Source organism: Haliotis cracherodii, unplaced genomic scaffold (genome assembly GCF_022045235.1).
Source record: "Haliotis cracherodii isolate W230 unplaced genomic scaffold, xgHalCrac1.p SCAF_7, whole genome shotgun sequence".
NCBI classification, from domain to species: Eukaryota; Metazoa; Mollusca; class Gastropoda; order Lepetellida; family Haliotidae; genus Haliotis; species Haliotis cracherodii.
Genome location: NW_027266330.1, coordinates 49,261,173 through 49,285,877, shown reverse-complemented (window position 1 = coordinate 49,285,877; position 24,705 = coordinate 49,261,173). Strand labels below are relative to the sequence as shown.

General features: G+C 42.0%; 1 protein-coding gene across 2 annotated transcripts in view; it reads right to left on the bottom strand.

The window, feature by feature from the left end:
- LOC139447456 (monocarboxylate transporter 12-like) overlaps positions 1–11,687 on the bottom strand; it is a 67,754-nt gene extending 56,067 nt beyond the window's left edge. For both annotated transcript variants that reach the window (XM_071228829.1, XM_071228831.1), the window contains exon 1: positions 11,535–11,687. The gene's annotated coding sequence lies outside the window, so the exon portion shown is untranslated. The remainder of the gene's footprint in view (positions 1–11,534) is intronic.
- Between the last annotated feature and the right edge of the window lie 13,018 nt (positions 11,688–24,705).

The window sequence follows — 24,705 nt, the reverse complement described above, 5'->3', positions numbered from 1 at the left end:
TTAAGGGGCTAAAACAAGGACTGGTCGGCTCGGAGTCAGTATACTGTGTCTGAGTGGGGTATTCATGTTAAACTGCGGCATGGTATCTCAGTGAGCTAGCACTATAAATCGGCATCAGTCCGGACAAGTACAAGCAGCCACACAAACACACACACGTACATGCACGTCGCTATATAATTGCAATAATCTTGGACGCGACGTTAAACCCCATTTCACCTCACCACAAGTCAAGTTGCCTCATACGACTTGGCAACAGATGCCCTACATCCTAAACAATACCAGACAGATCAGCTCACAAAAGTACCGAAATATGACCGTGGGACTGAGTAACTCAATTATTGGGAGACAACACGATTATTAATCGATCTCTACGGGCATACACGTAGCATTAAACCCATTCGTTATGACGAATTGCATTTGTATTGATTGCCTGACCAAATGCTTGTTATTGTTGCAGGCAAATAAGTAAATTGACTAATAGGGCATATTATTGTCAGATAAAATGACATGATTTAGCTCGAACATATTTAGTTCAGGATGAAAACATGTAATGCTAGCGTGACGAAAGATGTCAGTATAGTTCTGACCTATATGGCGGATATTATACTCTTCTGAAATGGGGTCGAAATATAGTAGTTAAACATCGTTATGTCTAATTTTCGGTTGTGTCGAACTGATGAATTCCTTCATGTCAGAGATTATTGGTTTTTGTTGTTGTTGATGTTTAACGCCACACTTAGCAGCATTTAGGCATTCCAGGCTCCTGACTTGGTTGATGCATGTCATCGTATCCCGATTGCGTTGATTGATGCTCATGATGTCCATCACTGGATTGTCTGGTGGAATATTTCTGTATGCGGCGTTAAACAACAAACAAACAAACAAACAAATATAAGTCGAATTAATCTATCGAGCTTTATCACTGATGTCAAAATACGAAAAAAACATCTTTTACCACTTTTAGATGAGACGATTTTTGTAGTTGTCAGGGATAATACCGATTTTATAGTGCTAGCCCACTTAGATACCATGCCGTAGCTCAACATGAATACATGAACAGTAGTCCCTTTAAGTTCGTTATAACCGTAGTTGACTGTAATTATATACGGCGGTCGGTAGTAACAAACTTCACTCTACTTCCACCGAATAAACGCCATCAACACAGCAGCCTTGTCTGTTCTTCAAGGTAAGACACTATTGACTTAAATGTTAACTTATTCTGTCAGCTACGATCTTAATACGTTAGGTGTAGGTTAGATCTAATTCGACTATATCGTAGCGTTGGGAAAATTATCATTGACTTAATAATCCAGACAATACTTTCTCCCGCGAACGTATATTTTTGTATATTAGTATACTAGTTGCACGGCAACATCCCATTATGAGTATGTGGACCAATGTCAATAACTTGTACGTTCCTACATTCAGTGCCACATACTCATACCAATGATTGCCTGCAACTGAATAGCAATGAACACTGAGTCGGCCATCATTATATTATATTGTCTGTTATAACAATATGTTATTAAATATCCACGCATGACAGCGTGTGACGTGTAGTGTTTTCTACTAGACATATTTTCTCGTAATAAATTCCTTTTGATAACCATCTGTTAAACCTTAAAATACATATTGTACATCTATATAATCATGTCATTCTCTGTTGTATACCGATTATATTATTATGATCATACGTGTTGTACACGTACCGAGTTATTATAATTATATGTATACGATTATATGTTGCACACGTATCATATTATCTTGTTATTATGATTAAATGTACTTCTCACTCTACTTCCACCGAATAAACGCCATCACCTCAGCAGCCGTCTCTGTTCTTCAAGGTAATAACCAGTCGTGACCGCTCTACTACCGCTAATTCCCCCAATTCAGTTTTCGGTTTGTTGTTTAACGCCGCACTCAGCATTATTCCAGCTATATGACGGCGGTCTGTAAATAATCGAGTCTGGACCAGACAATCCAGTGATTAATATCATGAGCATCGATCCACGCAATTGGGATCAATGACATGCATCAACCAAGTCAGCAAGTCTGACCACCCGATCCCCTTAGTCGCCTTTTACGACAAGCATAGTCACCTTTTAAGGCAAGCATGGGTTGCTGAAGAACTATTCCACCCCGGAATCTTCACGGGTCCCAATTAAGTAGTAACACCCAAAAGACGTCTACGTCACCCAAAAGCCACGGTACGTCACACGTTTAACGCAGTGTTATTCGAATGGACCTTGTGACGTTACCTACACAACCTACGTCAATCTGAATGCGGCGTCTTTCTTCTCGGTAACAGTAATGGCGATCTCCTGCAGCAGCAAACCCTTGAGTGAGGAGCACTCTTGCATTGATCGGCCCGAGCAACCGGCGATGTTTTAGAATCAGAACAATTAAAACGTGTAGTTGTCACGACACTGGCTGCTTGAAAGGCATCCCTGGTATTATGAGACTCAAGAACTTCGATTTTGTGGTTGAATATAGCTGGTGCATTCAGTTCTGTCCCTGAACTCAAACGGAAGCACGGAGGTTCTTCTGGATCATGTACCATTTGTTTGTTGTTTAACGCCGCACTCATCAATATTCTAGCAATATGACGGCGGTCTGTAAATCATCAAGCCTGGATCAGACAAGCCAGTGATTGACATCATGAGCATCGATCACATACTGTAACCATGCGGAGAATCGAACTCCGGTTTACGTCGTGACGAGCTAATGCTTTAACCAATAGACTACCCCCCCCCACCCCCCCCACCCTCCACCCACCCCACCCCCAAAGAAATGGGGGACATGGTTGGTGAGACCCATAAATATGGGTAAAGTGATGACAGACCAAGGGTCATAATCCGGGCGGATCAGATTCGAACAAATAATAAGATCATCCTTACACGTCTAAGGGACACAACTCTGGAAAATGAATTGCAGCGCCCTATATCACTGAGCCGCTCCTGGCAACCATGACGCAATCGAGCTGAAACCCGAGGACCGAAAATTGAAATGGAGGCAACGCTGTCAATGGGGACTAAACTGGGATCTAAACAAGACAGTCGGTGCCGAGACAATCGGAATGATTTTCAGTGGTCCCTGTTGCATACAGATATCAACAGCTGGGACCCAGTTTGTATTACACAAACCGAACACGTCCGACAGTAATCGGAAGAGTGATATATGGAGGCTGATGCAAGATCTGACATTATACTTGATCAATGCTGTCTCCAGTGACAGGATTTGAAAAATGGAATGTGAACCAAATACAGGTTTCATATTGGACGCGCTCTTCCGCTACGGCGTAGCCACGTTCAGCAATGAAGAGCACTATCAAAGCACTGACTCGTAACAGTCTCCTATTCTTAATGATAGACCACCTCCGTGGTCTAGTGGTAGAGCGTCCGCCGGGAGAGCGGAAGGTCCGGGGTTAAATTCCCGGCCGCGTCATACCAAAAGACGTTAAAAGATGGTACTTGTTGTTACCCTGTCTGGCGCTCGGGATTAAGGAGCTAAAACAAGGACTGGTCGGCTCGGAGTCAGTATACTGTGTCTCGGTGGGGTATTGATGTTAAACTGCGGCATGGTATCTCAGTGGGCTAGCACTATAAATCGGCATCAGTCCGGACAAGTACAAGCAGCCACACAGACACACACACGTATAAGTGCAATAATCTTGGACGTGACGTGAAACCCAATTTCACCTCACCTCTTAATGATATCTTCGACTGCGCATGCGTGGTGTTCATTCAACCTGCACGGGTCTTTGTTGAATATGCCACGCCATTGTGTGCGTTCACCGCGTCGAAACTGACACAGCGAATGATTGATTAATGACGCTGGTTATCTCTCTGAATATTCTTATACATGTCACGAACTCTCACATAGATAATTTATCGCTTTTCAGTCTCAAAATTAAATAGTTGTCACATAACAAGCTCAAGTAAGACCGGTTTCACACCTGCTCAGAGATAAGTGGCGTACGCGTAAAGCTGACATGAAGAGACAGAGCCCAGTCTATTGCGATGATCTTCTTCGTTATGAGTGAGTGAGTATGGTTTTTCGCCGCTTTTGAGCAATATTCCAGCAATATCACGGCGGGGGACACCAGAAATGGGCATCACACATTGTACCAATGTCGGTAATCGAACCCGGGTCTTCGGCGTGACAAGAATATGTAATTTTATTTTTTAGTGAATAATGATTATAAATACCAGCTGTTGCAATCGACGTAATGTCATGTTTATTGAAATAACATTACGAGAATACACATTTTCAGGAAATACTGTTCAGGAATTTGTAGCAAAAATGACGCATCGTCTTTTTTGTTTGTTGTTTAACGCCGCACACAATATTCCAGCTGTATGACGGCGGTCTGCAAATAATCGAGTCTGGACCAGACAATCCAGTTAGTGACATCATCAGTATCGATCCACGCAATTGGGATACGATGACATGTATCAACCAAGTTAGCGAGCCTGACCACCCGATTCTGTTAGTCGCCTCTTACGACAAGCATAGGCGCCTTTCACGGCAAGCATCCCGGATCTTCACGGGTCCATTGAGAAATGGATCAGATCCATAGCTCCTAATGTAACTAGTCAATGAAGACTGGCCTCAGAGGTTATCTATTTGTCATCAACACAATTAAGTAGTCTCGCAGTAGCGGACTACCATGAAATTTGAAGGATGATTCTCAATGAATTTAACAGCCTATGTCATGTCGGCCTTAGTTGACAAACATGTGGTCGACAATGTGAGCATCCATCCACGTCATCAGGATGCGATGTCCACTAACAATATCTATAGCCGTTGTGTGATTAATGATGAGTTTCTACCCCACTGTTATATCCAATGTCATGGCGATCTTCACAATTGTAGAAGCCAAACCAATGGTCGATAACGTGAGTACGATCCACGTGACCATACCATGTTAATTATAACGGCAAAATGGAAACTGATAAATGATGTTAAAGATCGTCAGAGTGACTGATCCAGTTTGTACAGTTGTACAGCCTTGTCAGAGCGTCCTTGTGTGTTGTGCAGATAAACTGGTGGTTGATAGAGTGAGCATTCACGATGTTAACTGCATTAACATTAAAAGAGCACAGCCTTGTCAGAGCACCCTTGTGTGCTGTGCAGATAAACTGGTGGTTGATTGAGTGAGCAACGATCGGCGTTCGCGACGTTATCGAATCTAAAATAGAATATCCAGTTGCGAACGCCGATCATGCTTTGAATCTTCTCGGCCTTTCATAGGGGAAACCAATGGTCGATAACAAAACATCGTCGGAGTACGACGTAAACTGCACTGACATTAAAAGATCAATTTAGAAAATGCGAGTGACCTTTCATATTATTACTGAGAGGGTGAATGGGGTTGTACTCAATCTCTATGTTAGGTCGACCTTCAATGTTGTCGGATTTATAGCAGGCAAACCAGTAGTGAAATGGAACGACTCACGTCATCGGCAGGTTGTGTGACAAACAATCTAGCAGTGAGTGAGTGGGTATGGTTTTACGCCGCTTTTGGCAATATTCCGGCAATATCACGGCGGGGGACACCAGAAATGGGCTTCACACATTGTACCCATGTCGGGAATCGAACCCGGGTCTTCGGCGTGACGAACAAACGCTTTAACCACTAGGCTACCCGACAGCCCCTCTAGTAGGTTCAACAACCGAGAGTTCATAAGCCTAAATACACATCTATGTGAACTGTTATCCAACCTCAGAAGCCATTCTATCCAACCGATCCCCATTGATCCGCCTTGAACGACACGACGTGGACACGTGGGCGTATTCTGCCCGTGCGCCACCACGAGGAAGTGATCACTGCATAATCCCACACCAGCTCGTCGCAACGTTCTGAGAGAAATCAATGATATCGATCTATCATGTGAAGCTGCATCCCTAACGACTCCATAATATGCAATATGCCGTTATAAGCCTTTAAAATTGAGGGGGCGGTGGGGTAGCCTAGTGGTTAAAGCGTTCGCTCATCACGCCGAAGACCCGGGTTCGATTCCCCATATGGGTACAATGTGTGAAGCCCATTTCTGGTGCCAAAGCCGTGATAATGCTGGAATATTGCTAAAAGCGGCGTAAAACCATACTCACTCACTCACTTTAAAGCAGAGAGTCATCTGAAGCAAACATTGAATGATCGAGAATGACCCCTGTTATCCGTATCAGAGGTTGACCTCAACGTGCACGCATTGACCTTTCAAACGACACATGTATCACAATATGCCAACTCAGCACGTCAGTTGGTTGGTTTGTTGTTTAACGCCGATTGATGACATGCATCAAACAAATCAGCGAGCCTGACCACACGATCCCGTGAGTCGCCTCTTACGACAAGCTTAGTCACCTTTTACGGCAAGCATGGGTTGCTGAAGACCTATTCTATCCCGGATCTTCACGGGTCCCGCACGTTATGATGAACCATAAACGCTAGATCTACTGCAGTCTCCCAACTTGCCACACAATTATTTAAAATTATTCAGCAACACGTGCTCGACAAAAGAGGTTACAAACGGGATTGGGAGATCACGCTAGCTGATGCATGTCATCGTATCCCAACTGCGTAGATCGATGTTCATGATGTCAGTCACTTGACTGTCTGAACCAGACTTGGTGTCAAATGGCTTGAGTTTAGCTGAGTGCGGCGTAAAACAACAAACAAATCGTCCTGAATGAGGGGGTTGTCGGATTAACACGGTCCGGAGGATTCATTGAATCATACAGTAAACCTCCAGACCTCGTTTATCCGGACATATGTACACAATCGATTCAACAGGATTATTTTAAAGCAATGGTGTACAATTAAAATTCCAACGAGACAACAGGGTCATCGTGCAACGGCGTAAAACTGGTCCATCTAATAACATACTAACCTCAGTAACTCATGTTTGGGACGAGGATGAAAAAGGGGGATTGGATGGTCACAATATGTGATCTTGTCGACTGTGTGTTATCGTACCTCTACGGTGTGGAGTGAGTCTATATTATAAATCACATGTCTGTCTGGCCCAGACATAATGCACAGGACATCGTGTTGATTATATGCGGCGTAAAACACCATTCACTAATCTATATCTTGCACCCGTCCCAAATCGCTCGGATCTTCTCGGATCTGGTCCCTCGGATCTTCAAGGGTCGTCAATTAAGTGAACACGCCACACACCAAACAAGTTCAAACTGATATCTTGTTGACGAAAACATTTTCATAAAACAAATCACAGAAATGATTCTGCAAGGACTTTGAATCAGCACATGTTCTACTTTAAAATCCTATGAATCAAAATAGCCTGAACGGGATCATTATGACATATTCCAGAAAAAACCATGGTAATTAACCTACATTTCTTTGTTCTTTACCACCAAAAATATGTATTCTCTGGGTGACCTGATATAAACAACGACTGTTGGGTCAAACCAAATATTCACTGTACTGCCAAAAATATATCTTGGTCCTAAACATATGAAGCGTCTCGAAAGAAAACCGCAATCGAATAGTCCCCCCCCCCCAGATAGTAGTTCCTCCATCACAGCACTGCTCACGATTTTAAAGGTCAAAACGCTTCTGCTGCGTTAGAAAGCTGTCGCTAAGGACGCGGCCGACAGCTACCTGAATGTCTGACTGATAGCTGATAAGATGTGTTACCAGAACAAACAGACAAATCGATCGACAGACTGGAACCGCCGCAGAAAGCTTCTGCAGCGGAATTCGTCGCTCCCGAGGTAATTCCACAACACTGCCAGATGCTACCAATGATAAATGAGTTTATTTGCTCTCAACGAACACCAGCAATATTTGTGACAGTCATGTTTTGATTTATTATTTCATAAAGAAATGAACAGTCCAATTCGGGACTTTTATTTGTAATGTACATATGTGTAGTAATAACAATAGACTTGTCTCTAAGGCCATTATTATTAGTTTTAATAATACTTTCTAGATTTGTTTGGTTGGTTTGTTGTTTAACGCCGCACTCAGCAATATTCCAGGTATATGACGGCGGTCTGTATATAATCGAGTCTGGTCCAGACAATCCAGTGATTGATATCATGAGCATCGATCCACGCAATTGGGATCGATGACATGCATCAACCAAGTCAGCGAGCCTGACCACCCGATCCCGTTAGTCGCCTTTTACGGCAAGCGTGGGTTGCTGAAGACCTATTCTACCCCGGAATCTTCACGGGTTTCTAGATCATATATGTTTGTGTGTTTCTTGTTGCGGTCGCTCGTCCCCCCGCCTTCATATTGCTGGAATATTGCTAGAAGCGGCGTAAAACCATACTCATTCTTTTCCTAAGTTTGGACAATGTGACATACTGAATTATGTCCATACATGTATGTGATCGATGTAAGCCGTATGGATACTTACTTTCTTTCTTTGTTGTTTAACGCCGCACTCAGCAATATTTCAGCTGTATGATGGCGGTCTGTAAATAATCGAGTCTGGACCAGACAATCCAGTGATTGACATCATGAGCATCGATCCACGTCACTGGAATACGATGACATGTCAGCGAGCCTGACAACCCCATGCCGTTTGTAGCCTGTTACGACAAGCATAGTCGCCTCAAACGACAAGTCAGGGTTGCTTAGTACCTATTCTGACCCGGATCTAAATTGAGATATCTATCGTATTGTGACCTTATTATTGAAATACGTTTCGTATATCCACGAAGTCATATATGTGACACACAGGTATCTTACTTACACATGTGCCAAGGTTCGTGAATATAAGTGTAAAAATGTGTGTTCAAATCTGATATACGACCATGATGCATTTCGTGCTGTTGTTTAAGAGACACAAGATATAATAATCAATAACTTTGTAATATACATGTATGTTAACATGGTGACATAAACAGGTGACTTGGGTTGTCAGTGAGTGAGTATGGTTTCACGCGGCTCTGACCAATATTCCAGCAATATCACGGCGGGGGAACACCAGAAATGGGCTTCAAACATTGTACCATGTGGGGAATCGAACCCGACCTACAGGCGTGACGAGCGAACGAATTAATCACGTACGCTTTCCGTACATTATATACGCATACTGCAAGTCCTTTTTACAGTTAGTAATTCGCTGAATCGACCCCGTCCCTTTCACTTTCTTATAAACAACACCTGGGAATCTTATTGTGGGGGAATCATTGTCAGTGGTGTTATCTGTTACTACTGTCATTGAATTGAGCGATTAAATTTTATTTTCCGAAGCAACACTATGCCGCTTTCATCACGACGGCCTGTATATCAGTTGAGCGTCTACGCCAGGAACACCCTTGGCTGAGAGCACAAACAAGGGCTCGGCAGGAACACCATTGGTTGATGGCATGAACAAGGTCTGGGACAGGAACATCGTTGGTTGAAGGGAGGAACAAGGTCTTGGACAGGAACACCATTGGCTGAGAGCACAAACAAGGGCTCGGCAGGAACACCATTTGCTGATGGCATGAACAAGATCTGGGACAGGAACACCATTGGTTGATGGCATGAACAAGATCTTGGCAGGAACCCCATTGGTTGATGGCATGAACAAGGTCTGGGACAGGAACATCGTTGGTTGAAGGGAGGAACAAGGTCTTGGACAGGAACACCATTGGCTGAGAGCACAAACAAGGGCTCGGCAGGAACACCATTTGCTGATGGCATGAACAAGATCTGGGACAGGAACACCATTGGTTGATGGCATGAACAAGATCTTGGCAGGAACCCCATTGGTTGATGGCATGAACAAGGTCTGGGACAGGAACATCGTTGGTTGAAGGGAGGAACAAGGTCAAGGCCATGAACACCATTGGTTGATGGCATGAACAAGATCTGGGCAGGATCACCATTGGTTGATGGGAGGAACAATGTCTGGGTCATGAACACCATTGGTTGACAGCATGAACAAGGTCTGGGTCATGGACACCATTGGTTGATGGCATGAACAAGATCTGGGCATGAACACCATTGGTTGATGGCATGAACAAGGTGTAGGCCAGGAACACCATTGGTTGACAGCATGAACAACGACCCACACCGTCGGGGTCAGTGACACAATAACCCTGATACTCAAGCATTGGGAGTTGGGAATCAGTCTGACTTGTAGTTAGCCCCCCATGGGAGTCGAAGCATAAACAATCGCTTCATGAAATGAATCACAATCGAATACCATAATGTACTGAAATTATTACATGCATCTGAATATATCACCGAACTCGGATGCATATATAGATCTTTAATTAAGTTCACATATTGCCCATGGGGATTCTTGGTTGCCTCTGTGTGTCGTAAGACACGACCGAATGGATCTGATGGTTAGTCTTGGAGGACAGAAGATCGGGAGGGATGGACGGAAGAAGAGGAAAGGACGGAAGGATGAACTGGAGATCGGGAAGGACGAAAGTTCGGGATGGATGGACGGAAGAAGAGGTAAGGACGGAAGCATGAACTGGAGATCGGGAAGGACGGAGAAGGGAAAGGAAGAAAAGACGTTGGGGAAAGACGGAATGATGCACGGAAGATCGAGATGGATGGACAAAAGATGAAAATGACGGCTGAACGGATTGAAGAAGGGGAAGAAGAATAACACAATTGCACCCCCCCCCCCCCCCCCCCCCCCCCTTCCTCATTTTCCGAGAAGGATACCCCATGTTATACATGATACACCGCATGGCCTACAGATGAATAACGAAGTCCATATTCAAGCAGTCGAGCGAGACACAACCCTGTCTGTGTATCTCACTTCGACGTAAACAAACCCACAAGGGTGTTCTCCTTCACTATTATCATCAATAGAAGTAATTCGGGTGACGCACCAAGCATATAACATGGCCCAGCTACGACGTAAACAAACCCACAAGGGTGCTTTCACTCAGGCGTTATTTTCAATAGGGGCGATACGGAAGATACACCAACTACAACACTCCCACCCTCGCGGGTACATAGCTTGTCTGTATTGAAACCTAGTGGAAACCAAAACGAAAAGGAAATTCGTCCGATGTAACGAATCTAGACGTACATCTAGTCTCTGAAATGAATATATCGTACAGAAAAAACAGTTGTTCACTTATCTTAATGTAAATATAATAAAAGGGAGCCTAGTGACTATTCATTTCAGATACTGCAGTAATCTAGACTTGCCAAACATTATAGACTTGCATGGGCTGTATTTGATATATATATATATATATTTGTATCAGGGTCTGTAAGACAGACTATACCGAATCCTCTATTTCCAAAGGCTGGTAATACACCAACACCCCAATGTCGTAGCTAAAGGATCGATACCTATGATGAAAATATGTTATGAATTCGTCAACTCCACCCAATTTGGCTATCAGAAAGAAATTGTGACAGAGGTTCATTGTGGTGATCGCATTTGATCGCACCACAAAGCCCCCTTCATCACTGATGTAGATACGCGAACCGACACATTAAAGATGAGCGGATGACAGCCCGTTGCCTTAGAAACACTACAGTTTAAGGAGGCAAGTCAAAAATGGCGATAGTTGAGTTGAAATGTACTCACCCGTCCGGTAAAATGGTATCCAGTGTGATATCCGAGGCTGTTATAGTCTCCCCGACATCAGTGAGCCGGGTTGGGATCGCATGTACCACACTAGCAACAAAGACTGACTGCTGGCGTGCAGTTGGCACGTGACCACCACTGCGTTAGAAATCAGCTGATCAGCTGTGAGGAAACACCGCGACTGGTGAAAATATGTGACTCATTGTCCATAGGTGAAGTAATATCATTTCTGAGTAAGCATGTTTTTGAAGTGTCAGACACACTGGCGTACATCTCACCTTACAAGATCCACAAAACCAGAGCGACAAAAGATTCGCGTTATAACGAGGCAATGTTGTCAGTGACGGACGATTTTTAGGAATGGGTTTGTGGGATGGGATTCGCGTGAAATAATTCTGGTTTGTTCGATGGCATTTCTGGTGTAGGCGACGCATTGCTCATTTCTTTTGTCTTAACATTTATTTTTTGTCGTTAACGTAACCCATCGCGAACCCAAACGGGAGCATTAATTAACGCGACATAACTGCGCAGTCCACACGGAACAGGTGGCCTTTGTTCTATTTATAGAGCAGCGGTAACCCGGCGGTGATAAAGGTTAAAGGTCAAACATTATTTCTCAGCCGTCTGGGCTCTGTGGAAACGACACGGGGTGTCCTGTTATAAACTGTCTAAATATAGACTTCCATTTTGGCTTTGTCTGAAATGTGAAACGTGTATGTATGGATATCACACGAAAATCACAAAATATTTTAATTGAATATATATCATAAAACATCGTCTGAACCATGAGAATATTAAACTACATACACACAACTGTTCAGATTGATGAGAAATAGTGTTGAGATAATTTTATTTATAGCTGTGAATGTGACTGGCATAATATATTTCTAGCTGTTCATGGAGCTTCTCGCTGAATCAGCTGAATTTAAAATTAGGCGTAACACAGATAGGTTGTTTATATTACAGGTACAATCGGACGCGTTATATTTGATGGAGATGGAAGCGATAATATTAGTCTCTAGATGATAACACAGAGCAACGCGTACAGCTCAGTGACGTCACTTATGGACGCAGTGACGTCATCAAACAGTGCCGGTCGTTTGAAAAACATGTACGCCGTTTGTTCAAGCTACATTTCAGCAAAACGGACCCCTTTCTTCTGGACACCCCTGCATTGCAGACAACTACTGTAGTTGATCTGGACCAGACAATCCAGTGATTGACATCATGAACGTCGATCCACGCAATTGGTTGGTTGGTTGGTTTGTTTGTCGTTTATCCGGATCTTCAAGGGTCAATTCACAGTTGAGTCATTTATGCAAAGTTATATTTAAAAATAATTTATGAAAGATATTTGAGCATAACAATATTATATATACAGTTTTAAAACACGGGCTATAGGCCACCAGTAACCAAAGCTAGGCCACCTCGGCTTCCTGCATGATACCCCAGCAGGATTTACGTCATCACTTTAGCTACTGGGGGTTGTGCACAATACTAGCCTATGTTACAAAATACTCGGCAATGAGTTGGCTTAAAAACACAGGTTGATGATAGTTACATCGATTAGTTAGTTAGTTGGTTGGTTGGTTTGTTGTTTAGCGCCGCCCTCAGCAATATTCCAGCTATATGACGGCGGTCTGTAAATAATCGAGTCTGGACCAGCCAATCCAGTGATTAATATCATGAGCATCGATCCATGCAATTGGGATCGATGACATGCATCAACCAAGTCAGCGAGCCTGACCACCCGATCCCGTTAGTCGCCTTTTACGACAGGCTTAGTCGCCTTTTACGGCAAGGCAAGCATGGGTTGCTGAAGATCTATTTACCCCGGATCTTCACGGGTCGCATCGATTATGGTAAGGTTACGTGTCACACAGGAGAGCCCGCTTACACGGGGGAAAAGATCTTTAAGATTAAGGCTTTGAAAATTTGAATCCCTTGCAAAGTCCACACAGTCAAGCAATATATGCTTGACGGTGAACCTTTCACCACAAGGTATACACTTAGGAGCATTCGACACCACTTGACCCTTTCCGTAACCTGCAAGAAGACTCGTCCCCCTATCGATGAATGTTATGTGCGAAAATACGACAAACCAATCCGAATGCGCGAATTATTTCAAGTTCTTCGTCAAAGAATCCCTCAGAAACAATTTTTGATTTAACATATGTCTTACATCTAAAAATATACACAAGACACAGTTAAATTTGGTCAATCATACTGTATAATTCCTCACGTCCCGATGTGCTTTAAATTGCATCTAAAATATATATAATATATGGGGAAATATATGTGAACCATAACGCAACGAGTTGACAATTGTTTTAGGTATGCCCGTTTGCGCTAAGACGGAACCCGGTCGCAAAAATGGCCATGAGAGGGGCACGAGTCGCTATTCGGCTTGTCCCGGAATAACACGTGTTGGTCACGAATGACTTAGGAGGTCACATGTTGAACTCGCCAACGACTGACTGCCATGATTACAAACAAGAGCAGGATTGTCGTGACACTGAATATTCCCCAGCTAAATTTCCCTGGTCAATTTGAATGTATATGTCATGTCATTGGTATAGTAAATATGTAAGTGAGTCATTGACTATTTTTTCCGTTTGTCTGTAAGTTCGAACCAATCTGATTGAACAAACAAAGCGTAAATTCATCGGGGGCATAGTAAGTCAAATGTAACCTTTTCACTATGATGGCATTCCCAAACACATGTGGTGTGGTGTTTGTTGTTTAACGCCGCACTCAGCAATATTCCAGCTATATGACGGCTGTCTGTAAATAATCGAGTCTGGACCAGATAATCCAGTGATTGACATCATGCACATCGATCAACGCAATTGGGATCGATGACATGCATCAACCAAGTCAGGGAGCCTGACCACCCGATCCCCATAGTCGCCTTTTACGACAAGCATAGTCGCCTTTTACGGTAAGTATGGGTTGCTGAAGACCTATTCTATCCCGGAATCTTCACGGGTCACACACAAAAATAATGTCGCTACATTTGGGGTCAGAGAGCAAATTTCAAGATTCCCAAGTTCCTAGCGGCCAGCCAATCTGATACCCATCCCACAGGCAAGCGAGATGTGACGATTACAGTCCATTTATCAAATTACATATGTTTTTCATCTGTTTCATAAGTCTAAACATTAAGATAAACATATGTCTTAAAATGGTTATTTAAGTTTCATTGAAAACATATCATGAGACGAGAACTATTTCCATGCGCGTATTTATCCTTTGTTTACATTTGTTGTACGGCTGCAGTGCAACGGATGCGTTTGTTGGTTTGTTGTTTAACGCCGCACTCAGCAATATTTCAACTTTATGACGGCGGTCTGTAAATAATCGAGTCTTGATGAGACAATCCAGTGATTGACACCATGAGCATTGATCCACGCAATTGGGATTGATGACATGCATCAACCAAGTCAGCGAGCCTGACCACCCGTTAGTCGCCTTTTACAGCAAGCATGGGTTGCTGAACACATATTCTAACCCGGAATCTAGATTACTTCACTATCAGGAAAACAGTTTCTGGAAATGAAGACAGTCGTTTTTATTATATTTCACAACTATATTTATCTCTAACATATGTCCATTTCAGAGACTAGATGTTTGACTATTCTATTCACTACATTCACGTCAGCAAGCAAGGAATTCTGAAATTTGGCACCATCAAATCGATAAAAAACAACACCCTCTCCGAAAGCAGCTTTGAAGCGCTTCCTCAATCAGGCAGAATAAAAAGCAAGTATGACCTTACTTGGTTTCTAAAACGTTGCCCCTTGTGTGAAAAACTCTCATCACAAATGTGCTAGATCTAAACTTAGACCTCTCAGCGCTGTACTTGTATTCTGGTCTCTCTCCAGTCTAAGTATATCCCCCTTGTGTCGTAATACCCCCGCTGCTTACGTAATGAGTCGCGTGAAACATGTCAGTGGGAGATAGCGTTAAGGGAATAACAAACCCATGTTGTGGGATGGGAAAAGTGGCGTACTTGGATGGAAGGAGAGTATGTTTGTTGCTTCTCGTACGCACATGTGACTTTCGATGCGTCATATTCCAGGTTGTATGTGCGGGGGTGTAGCGGCATGCAAGTTGGGAAGGTTGGTTGCTTGGTTTGTTGTTTAACGCCGCACTCAGCAATATTCCAGCTATATGACGGCGATCTGTAAAAAATCGAGTCTTGATGAGACAATCCAGTGATTGATATCATATGATGACATGCATCAACCACGTCAGCGACCCCGACCACCCGATCCCGTTAGTCGCCTTTTATGACAAGCATAGTCGCCTTTTACGGCAAGTATGGGTTGCTGAAGATCTATTCTACCCCGGATCTTCACGGGTCACATCGATTATGGTAAGGTTATGTGTCACACAGGAGAAAAATGATTTTACGATACTTTCACCTCCTGGAATGAACCTTCAATAATGTCAGTTGATAATAGCATCCAACTAAATTTAAATACAAGGATTTAATTATTCACCTACTCACCAATTCCTTTCAAGTAACTTAAGATTAGATGCCCGCTTACACGGGGGAAAAGATCTTTAAGATTAAGGCTTTGATAATTTGAATCCCTTGCAAAGTCCACACAGTCAAGCAATATATGCTTGACGGTGAACCTTTCACCACGAGGGATACACTTAGGAGCATTCGACACCACTCGCCCCTTTCCGTGACCTGCAAGAAGACTCGTCCCCCTATCGATGAATGTTATGTGCGGAAATACGACAAACGAATCAGAATGCGCGAATTATTTCAAGTTCTTCGTTAAAGAATCCCTCCCCGACCACCCGATCCCGTTAGTCGCCTCTTACGACAAGTATAGTCGGCTCTTAAGACAAGCATGGCTTGCTGAAGACCTATTCTACCACGGATCTTCACGGGTATACTTTGATTGATAATGGATTTATATGCCACTAGCAGGAGGACAATACTTTTACATTACTTTAACCCCCGGAGTGGCACCACCATCTATAATCTCAGTTGATGATAATATTACACTAATTTTAAAACACATAGCAATTATTCAAAATATATTCATTAATTCTATTTCTTTTAAAAAGCCAGGAATTAAATGAGCATTGACATTATCTAAAGAAGATGAATGATAAAAGATATCCCTTGTGAGAGAAAAATCTACACAGTCAAGCAAAACATGATCGCTAATCACAAGGGACGCAAAACGGAGGATCCTCACCTTTCAATAAATATTTATGAGTAAAACTGGTATGGCCAATTCGACATCGTCGCAGTACTTCATCACGTCTTGATTGACAACCCACGTAGGTAAAACCTAAAGTTTGTTTAACTTCATGAGGTTTGTTTATACCCACATGGGGGTTCCACTTTCTTTGCATCATCTGGCTGATATACACTTTGATGGAGGGTTTAAAATCAGAGTGAGGTACTCGAGGTGGAGAGACCGACTTATCAAGAGCTGCTTTAGCAGCAGCATCAGCCCTAGTGTTACCCACAGTGCCGACTTGACTCTGTAACCAACAAAAGACAATGTCGAACTGGCCACTAGAGAGGTCACTGTATAATTCTAAAATAGCAAGTATTAATGGATGATTTGACGATCTGTTTTTAACTGCTTGAAGACAGGAAAGAGAATCAAAGAGGATAATGGATTGCTTATATTTAGATTGGCGCTGAATGTTTTCCAAGGCAAAGTGGATAGCCTTGGCTTCGGCAGTGGAAATATAACTATTATCAGGTATCCTGGAAGAATTTACTTTAGATCCAACGACAGTGGCACTTGAAACATTGCCACCATCCTTGGATGCATCTGTACATCGAACGATGACTTTCATATTTAGTTCGTAATTGTATATATCCCCGTTGATATATTATTTGAATTGTGTTTGATTTTTTAAAATTAGTGAGGTGAGGTGAAATGGGGTTTAACGTCGCGTCCAAGATTATTGCACTTATATAACGACGTGTGTGTTTGTGTGTTTGTGTGGCTGCTTGTACTAGTCCGGACTGATGCCGATTGTAAGTGCTAGCTCACTGAGATACCATGCTGCAGTTTAACATGAATACCCCACTCAGACACAGTATACTGACTCCGAGCCGACCAGTCCTTGTTTTAGCCCCTTAATGCCGAGCGCCAGGCAGAGTATCAACAAGTACCATCTTTTAACCTCCTTTGGTATGACGCGGTCGGGGATCGAACCCCGGACCTTCCGGGCGGACGCTCTACCACTTGACCACGGAGGCGGTCTTAAATTTTGTGAGAGAAAGGTCTACTTCAGGCCTGACTAATTGCCAAGGTGGAGTAGACAGAAGTCTAAGTCAATACAAGCAGCTGCAATGTGAGTTTGATCCATATCCCAAGTGGGGGTTCAAGCTTGGGTTTGTTTTGAAACAGTTCCACATTAAGTGGATGAAAGACGCAATTACAAGCTGGATTTGATGGGTTTGAACGTAATTTAGTTATATGCTGGGAGGGGAGCGGGGGACTTCATGATTTAAAAAGATGATTTTTAAATGTATAAAAAATAGCTGGTTTTGTGGCTGTGGCTGAAAAAGTAAAAGGCGACTATGCTTGCCGTAAAAGGCGACTATGCTGGTCGTAAAAGGCGACTAACGGGATCGGGTGGTCAAGCTCGCTGACTTGGTTGAGGCAGGTCATAGATCCCAATTGCGTTGATCGATGCTCATGATGTCAATCACTGGATTGTCTTCGGACTATCGATGTACTGCATAGTGAGTGCCCCAATATCGATTTATCGATGGGAGTCGCGTTTTGCAATCGATAGTATCGATTTAAGTGTCGAATATCGATAGTTTCAATAGTGTACGTACGTATTTCATTTCGTAGCACTTTTGTCTTTATTAAAAGTTGAAAACGTATTCTAATTGAATAGCGCACAATAGCTTGAAAACTGGTATAGCCGTTAGAGTTATTTGCCCCTTCTGTCTCGTAGCAACCCTTCCATCATGCCGGCAGACAAAGTTGAATTTGTCACAAATCCGTCCGCAAATTCAAAAGTGTGGATGAACTTTGGCCTCATTAAAGAAGACAACAATGCCGACAAAAAGCGCACTGGTTGTAGGATTTGTGGAACAATTCTTAGAAATAGTGGAAACACGACAAATTTGTTCGATCACGAAGCGAAGAAAGCACTGTTCCACTGGTGCAACAAGGGTTGCCAGCCCCAGCGGTGAAACACGTGGTAAGACATCGACACTGAAAAAAAAATAACAAATAAAATTGACATACACAATGAACTCGAAGAAACTTCCTTCAAATTCATATCGTGCCATTGCAATATCTGATGCCATTCTTGATTTTATCATCATGGATTTGCGGCCTTTGAGTGTCGTGGGTAATCCAGGTTTCAGAAAACGTATTCAAGTGTTGGAACCGAGTCGGACCTATACGTTGCCCTCACGTCAGTATTTTCCTGAGATAGCTTTGAAAAAGAAATACGAACAAACAAAGAAGCACGTGACATCTGACCTTTGTAAAGCTACACATGTTCTGCAGGTAATAATAAACAAATCTAAAAATAAAGTGCGATCAACATATTTTAATTTACAAACGTTATGATGATATATAATTCATCACATTTTGGATAGATCTATTATATATTTTATCTGATATGAATGACTTAAATAAAAGGAATAAATGGAAAATATTTAAGACATTTTATAAATAGTTTACCCCAAAACAACTAGAAAAACATGTTTAAAGATAGTGAGTGAGTGAGTATAGTTTTACGCCGCTTTTAGAAAGATAAATTGTTAGTATTGAAAATAAAGTGCAGATAATTAAAAAAAAAAATCCTAAAAAAAAAGTAAAAGATATAACATTTAGTAACACATGTTAATCAAGTCTTTATTTATTTGAAATATTAATAAAAGTTAATGAATTTAAATGAAGTGATTATGTAAATAGATTCAGGTAGATTCACCATATTGCTAAATTAGACAATGTATTATTATAATACAATATCATCATTTGAGACTTTATTAGTTTTAAATGATGCTAAAATAGAATTATTTTATTGAATTTCAGTGACATGTTTCTTTGTTCTTTACTAATATGAGTTCATTTAATCCCTTTAAACTGCCATGGAGTGCTTAATCATTATATAATATAAATAATAATCAATGTGAAATCGTTTACATATGTGTGCATTAGTCTAGCGTAGATTGCTCTGACTTAACATTTAATCAATTGAACGAATATATATTATATATAAGAGCTTTGTCAGAGGCCCACACAGGACAAACATAGCTGCCGTCCTAAAACAAGGGGGAGGAGAATGGGACCTTGCTCGAAATTCTTCACCATCACTTGTAACTGATAATGCTGCGAACATGTACGTGGCGGCACGAGAGGGGGAATTAAAGGACCACGTTGGCTGTTTGCGCACACTCTGAACTTGTCATGTGGAAAAGCCTTGAAAATTGACAGTTTCAAAACTGCTTGCCCGTATGAGAAAGATTGTTGGATTGTTTCACAGGAGCACAACAACAGCTGCTTTGCTTACAGAAAAACAGCTCTCACTCAACCTTCCTAAGCATAAACTCATCATTGATTGTGCAACAAGATGGAACTCTAAAGTGGACATGTTTGTTTGTTTGTTTGTTGTTTAACACCGCACTCAGCAATATTCCAGCTATATGACGGCGGTCTGTAATTAATCGAGTGTGGATCAGACAATCCAGGGATTGACATCATGAGCAACGATCCACCCAATTGGAATCGATGACATGCATCAACCAAGTCAGCGAGCCTGACCACCCGATCCCGTTAGTCGCCTCTTACGACAAGCATAGTCGCCTTTTACAGCAAGAATGGGTTGCTGAAGACCTATTCTACCCCGGATCTTCACGGGTCCTGCAGTAGATATGACAGATAGGTTCCTTGAACAACAACCTGCCGTCATTGCTTCGATGACCTCCAAAGTGTTGAGAGGTAAATGTAATGAGTCGTATTTGTCCGACAAAGACATCACTTCTGCTGCAGAACTATTGTCTGTGCTTACACCATCTGTGCTTAAACTTCAACAGTGGCCCTATGTGAGGAGAAGGTTCCTATCCTCTCAATCGTTGTACCTTACCTCTTCAACAGCAGTTGTTGAATAACACTCTTTCAGCAAATGATGATGACACCAAATTCGTCAAATATGTCGAGATAGCCGTATCTCAAGACTTGGGAAGACGCTATGTAGATGAAAAAGTCAAAAGCATTTACTCATTGCAACACTTTTGGATCCTAGCTGTAAGTCCGGACAATTCCTAAAGGGTAACGAGAAGTTGGCAACATACCAGTCTATGACATTTGAAGCAGTCAAAATGCCAGAACACTTTGAAACTAAGGCCAAAGCCCCTGCAGAAGTAAAGAGTTAGCCATTACCTGATCTGCCAACTCTACCTGATCTGTCCTTACAGGCCATCGGACTTATAACATGGAGGTCGACATTCCTTCTGTAGTCATGAAAATAGAATCACCAAACAGAAGTTCTGACGAGGAGCGTGCCTCAGCAACAAGCGACAAGTGTGATGACAGCCCTACAACCATGTCATGTTTGTGTGATGGGTTCATAGTGAAAACCGAACCTGCCAAACCCGCCCTTGTCAGAGTAGAGGAAGAAATCAATAATTACAAGAAGGTAGCATTAAATCCTGAGCATGGTGATTATTTTTGAAGAAGAGTTCTGATGCTATTTGACATTCTGAAGTTATAATAATGTCATGACCAAGTCTGATATCAGTTTAAGTGTTTTTTCAGTTATGTTTGTGGCATTTGTATTTTGAAACTGAAAGTTGGGCATTACTTTTTATTGTTCTATTTCTTGTGAAAGGTATTTCACAATCCCCATTCATCATGAAACAAAGTCCATAATGTCTTCACATTGTCTTGACTCATTTTAATTTTATTGATTTAATTGTTTTGACTTCTTGTTCTCAAATACCTTAATGGCTGATACATGTCATCGATCCCAATTGCGTGGGTTGATGCTCATGCTGTCAATCACTGGATTGTCTGGTCCAGACTCGATTATGTACAGACCGCCTTCATACAGCTGGAACATTGCTGAGTGCAGCGTTAAACAACAAACCAACCAACTAACCAATTGCGTGGATCGATGCTCATGATATTATTCACTGGATTGTCTGGTCCAGACTCGATTATGTACAGACCGCCGTCATATAGCTGGAATATTGCTGAATGCGGCGTTAAACATCAAACAAACATACAAACAAACAATAGTTATTATAGTTGCTTGCAATACTTATTGATATCGCAATAGTTTTTTGGGATCAATAGTCACCCCTAGAAACAAATACTCAGGAGCATTTATCAATTATGTTTTATTTACGATCCGCCGTCGCCATGGCAGGAGTACTGCTGTTGGGCATCAGGTAACTAACAAGTAACTCTGTATGCATATTGTGTGTTGCAGTTGCTACAGGTAAGGCAGGACATGCGTTCCCTTTTCGTCACTTGAGTCGTCACTGATCCATTCAAACACTTTATATTGTTATTTTACCTTTTTCGCTCAATGGAATCCGTTTCGGAAGATAATCAAGGCAAGATATTCTCTGGTGTTGACGTATTTGTTAATATTTACTATATCTAGTGCCACGTAACAGAAACGCCTGATATCGCGCTGACTAACCTCGAAACAAAGCCTGGGTGGGACTCCGGATCCCCTCTGGAGAATGAATTCCTTAGCCTTAAACGACTGGTTTATCCGTATCTATTTGGCCGAGATATTGCCGATGTGCTGTAAACATTATTTGACACACTTATGACAAGCGGAGGTTGCTGGGGATGTGTATCTATAATCTTATACCGGTTACGTTTTCTGTCAATGTTTGTAAGAGTAAACATAGTTGTTTGTTATATTTACTCATGTTAGCATCACCACCAAGCGCTTTGATACAAATGAATGAAACGTGTGTTCACCCTCGCTATAATTGGGACATAGATTTTACTATTCTTTGAATTTATTCAGATCCAGGTCTTTCTTTTGACATTTGACTTTGTTTGCTAAAGTTCAGCATCAAACACCAGAACCAGACCCGCGAAGGTCCGGGGTAGAGTGGGTCTTCAGCAACCCATACTTGCCGTTAAAGTCAACTATGTTTGTCGTAAAAGGCGACTAACGGGATCGGGTGGTCAGGCTCGCTGATTTGGTTGATACATGCCATCGAACATTATGTCCATCACTGGATTGTCTGTTCCAGACTCGATTATTTACAGACCGCCGTGATAAAGCTGGACTATCACGTGTCACTATTTGTAATTTTGCCTCATACTCTGGTCACGTTGTCAGTTGACTGGTCAAAAATTGGAGCTCTTCTGTAATGCACTTCAAACGTAGCGGTTGGCTATAGCAAAGTGTACTCTCACATTAATTTAGATATAACAGGCATTGGTTTTGGTATACACAAGTTGATTTGTATACAGTTATACCATAAAGTCGTGAAAAAGTGTGCACTTTGTGTTAAAACCATGAAACTTGTTACAGTTATAGTTTTTGACATGCCAAATATTTTAAGATATGGGCCATCCCAAAAAAACTGAAATTCTAGTATATCTCGTATGAACATGACCCACAACCTAATTATGTTGGTTGGTTGGATTGCTGTTTAACGCCGCACTCAGCAATATTTCATCTCTCAGTTTCATCAACTGAATCAATTTATAACTTTTGATAAACTGAGATAATCCTGCCTTGCGACTCTCTGTTGTATAATAGTACACACCATGGAATAGGAGTGCCAGAAGTCTCAAACACTTGTTGCAGATGTACTGTTCGCACGACCGAGATAATGTAGATAAAAGGAAAATAACGGACAGACGTAAGCATAAACAAGGGCGGAATCCGTTTCGGAAGATAATCAAGGCAAGATATTCTCTGGTGTTGACGTATTTGTTAATATTTACTATATCTAGTGCCACGTAACAGAAACGCCTGATATCGCGCTGACTAACCTCGAAACAAAGCCTGGGTGGGACTCCGGATCCCCTCTGGAGAATGAATTCCTTAGCCTTAAACGACTGGTTTATCCGTATCTATTTGGCCGAGATATTGCCGATGTGCTGTAAACATTATTTGACACACTTATGACAAGCGGAGGTTGCTGGGGATGTGTATCTATAATCTTATGCCGGTTACGTTTTCTGTCAATGTTTGTAAGAGTAAACATAGTTGTTTGTTATATTTACTCATGTTAGCATCACCACCAAGCGCTTTGATACAAATGAATGAAACGTGTGTTCACCCTCGCTATAATTGGGACATAGATTTTACTATTCTTTGAATTTATTCAGATCCAGGTCTTTCTTTTGACATTTGACTTTGTTTGCTAAAGTTCAGCATCAAACACCAGAACCAGACCCGCGAAGGTCCGGGGTAGAGTGGGTCTTCAGCAACCCATACTTGCCGTTAAAGTCAACTATGTTTGTCGTAAGAGGCGACTAACGGGATCGGGTGGTCAGGCTCGCTGATTTGGTTGATACATGCCATCGAACATTATGTCCATCACTGGATTGTCTGTTCCAGACTCGATTATTTACAGACCGCCGTGATAAAGCTGGACTATCAGGTGTCACTATTTGTAATTTTGCCTCATACTCTGGTCACGTTGTCAGTTGACTGGTCAAAAATTGGAGCTCTTCTGTAATGCACTTCAAACGTAGCGGTTGGCTATAGCAAAGTGTACTCTCACATTAATTTAGATATAACAGGCATTGGTTTTGGTATACACAAGTTGATTTGTATACAGTTATACCATAAAGTCGTGAAAAAGTGTGCACTTTGTGTTAAAACCATGAAACTTGTTACAGTTATAGTTTTTGACATGCCAAATATTTTAAGATATGGGCCATCCCAAAAAAACTGAAATTCTAGTATATCTCGTATGAACATGACCCACAACCTAATTATGTTGGTTGGTTGGATTGCTGTTTAACGCCGCACTCAGCAATATTTCATCTCTCAGTTTCATCAACTGAATCAATTTATAACTTTTGATAAACTGAGATAATCCTGCCTTGCGACTCTCTGTTGTATACTAGTACACACCATGGAATAGGAGTGCCAGAAGTCTCAAACACTTGTTGCAGATGCACTGTTCGCACGACCGAGATAATGTAGATAAAAGGAAAATAACGGA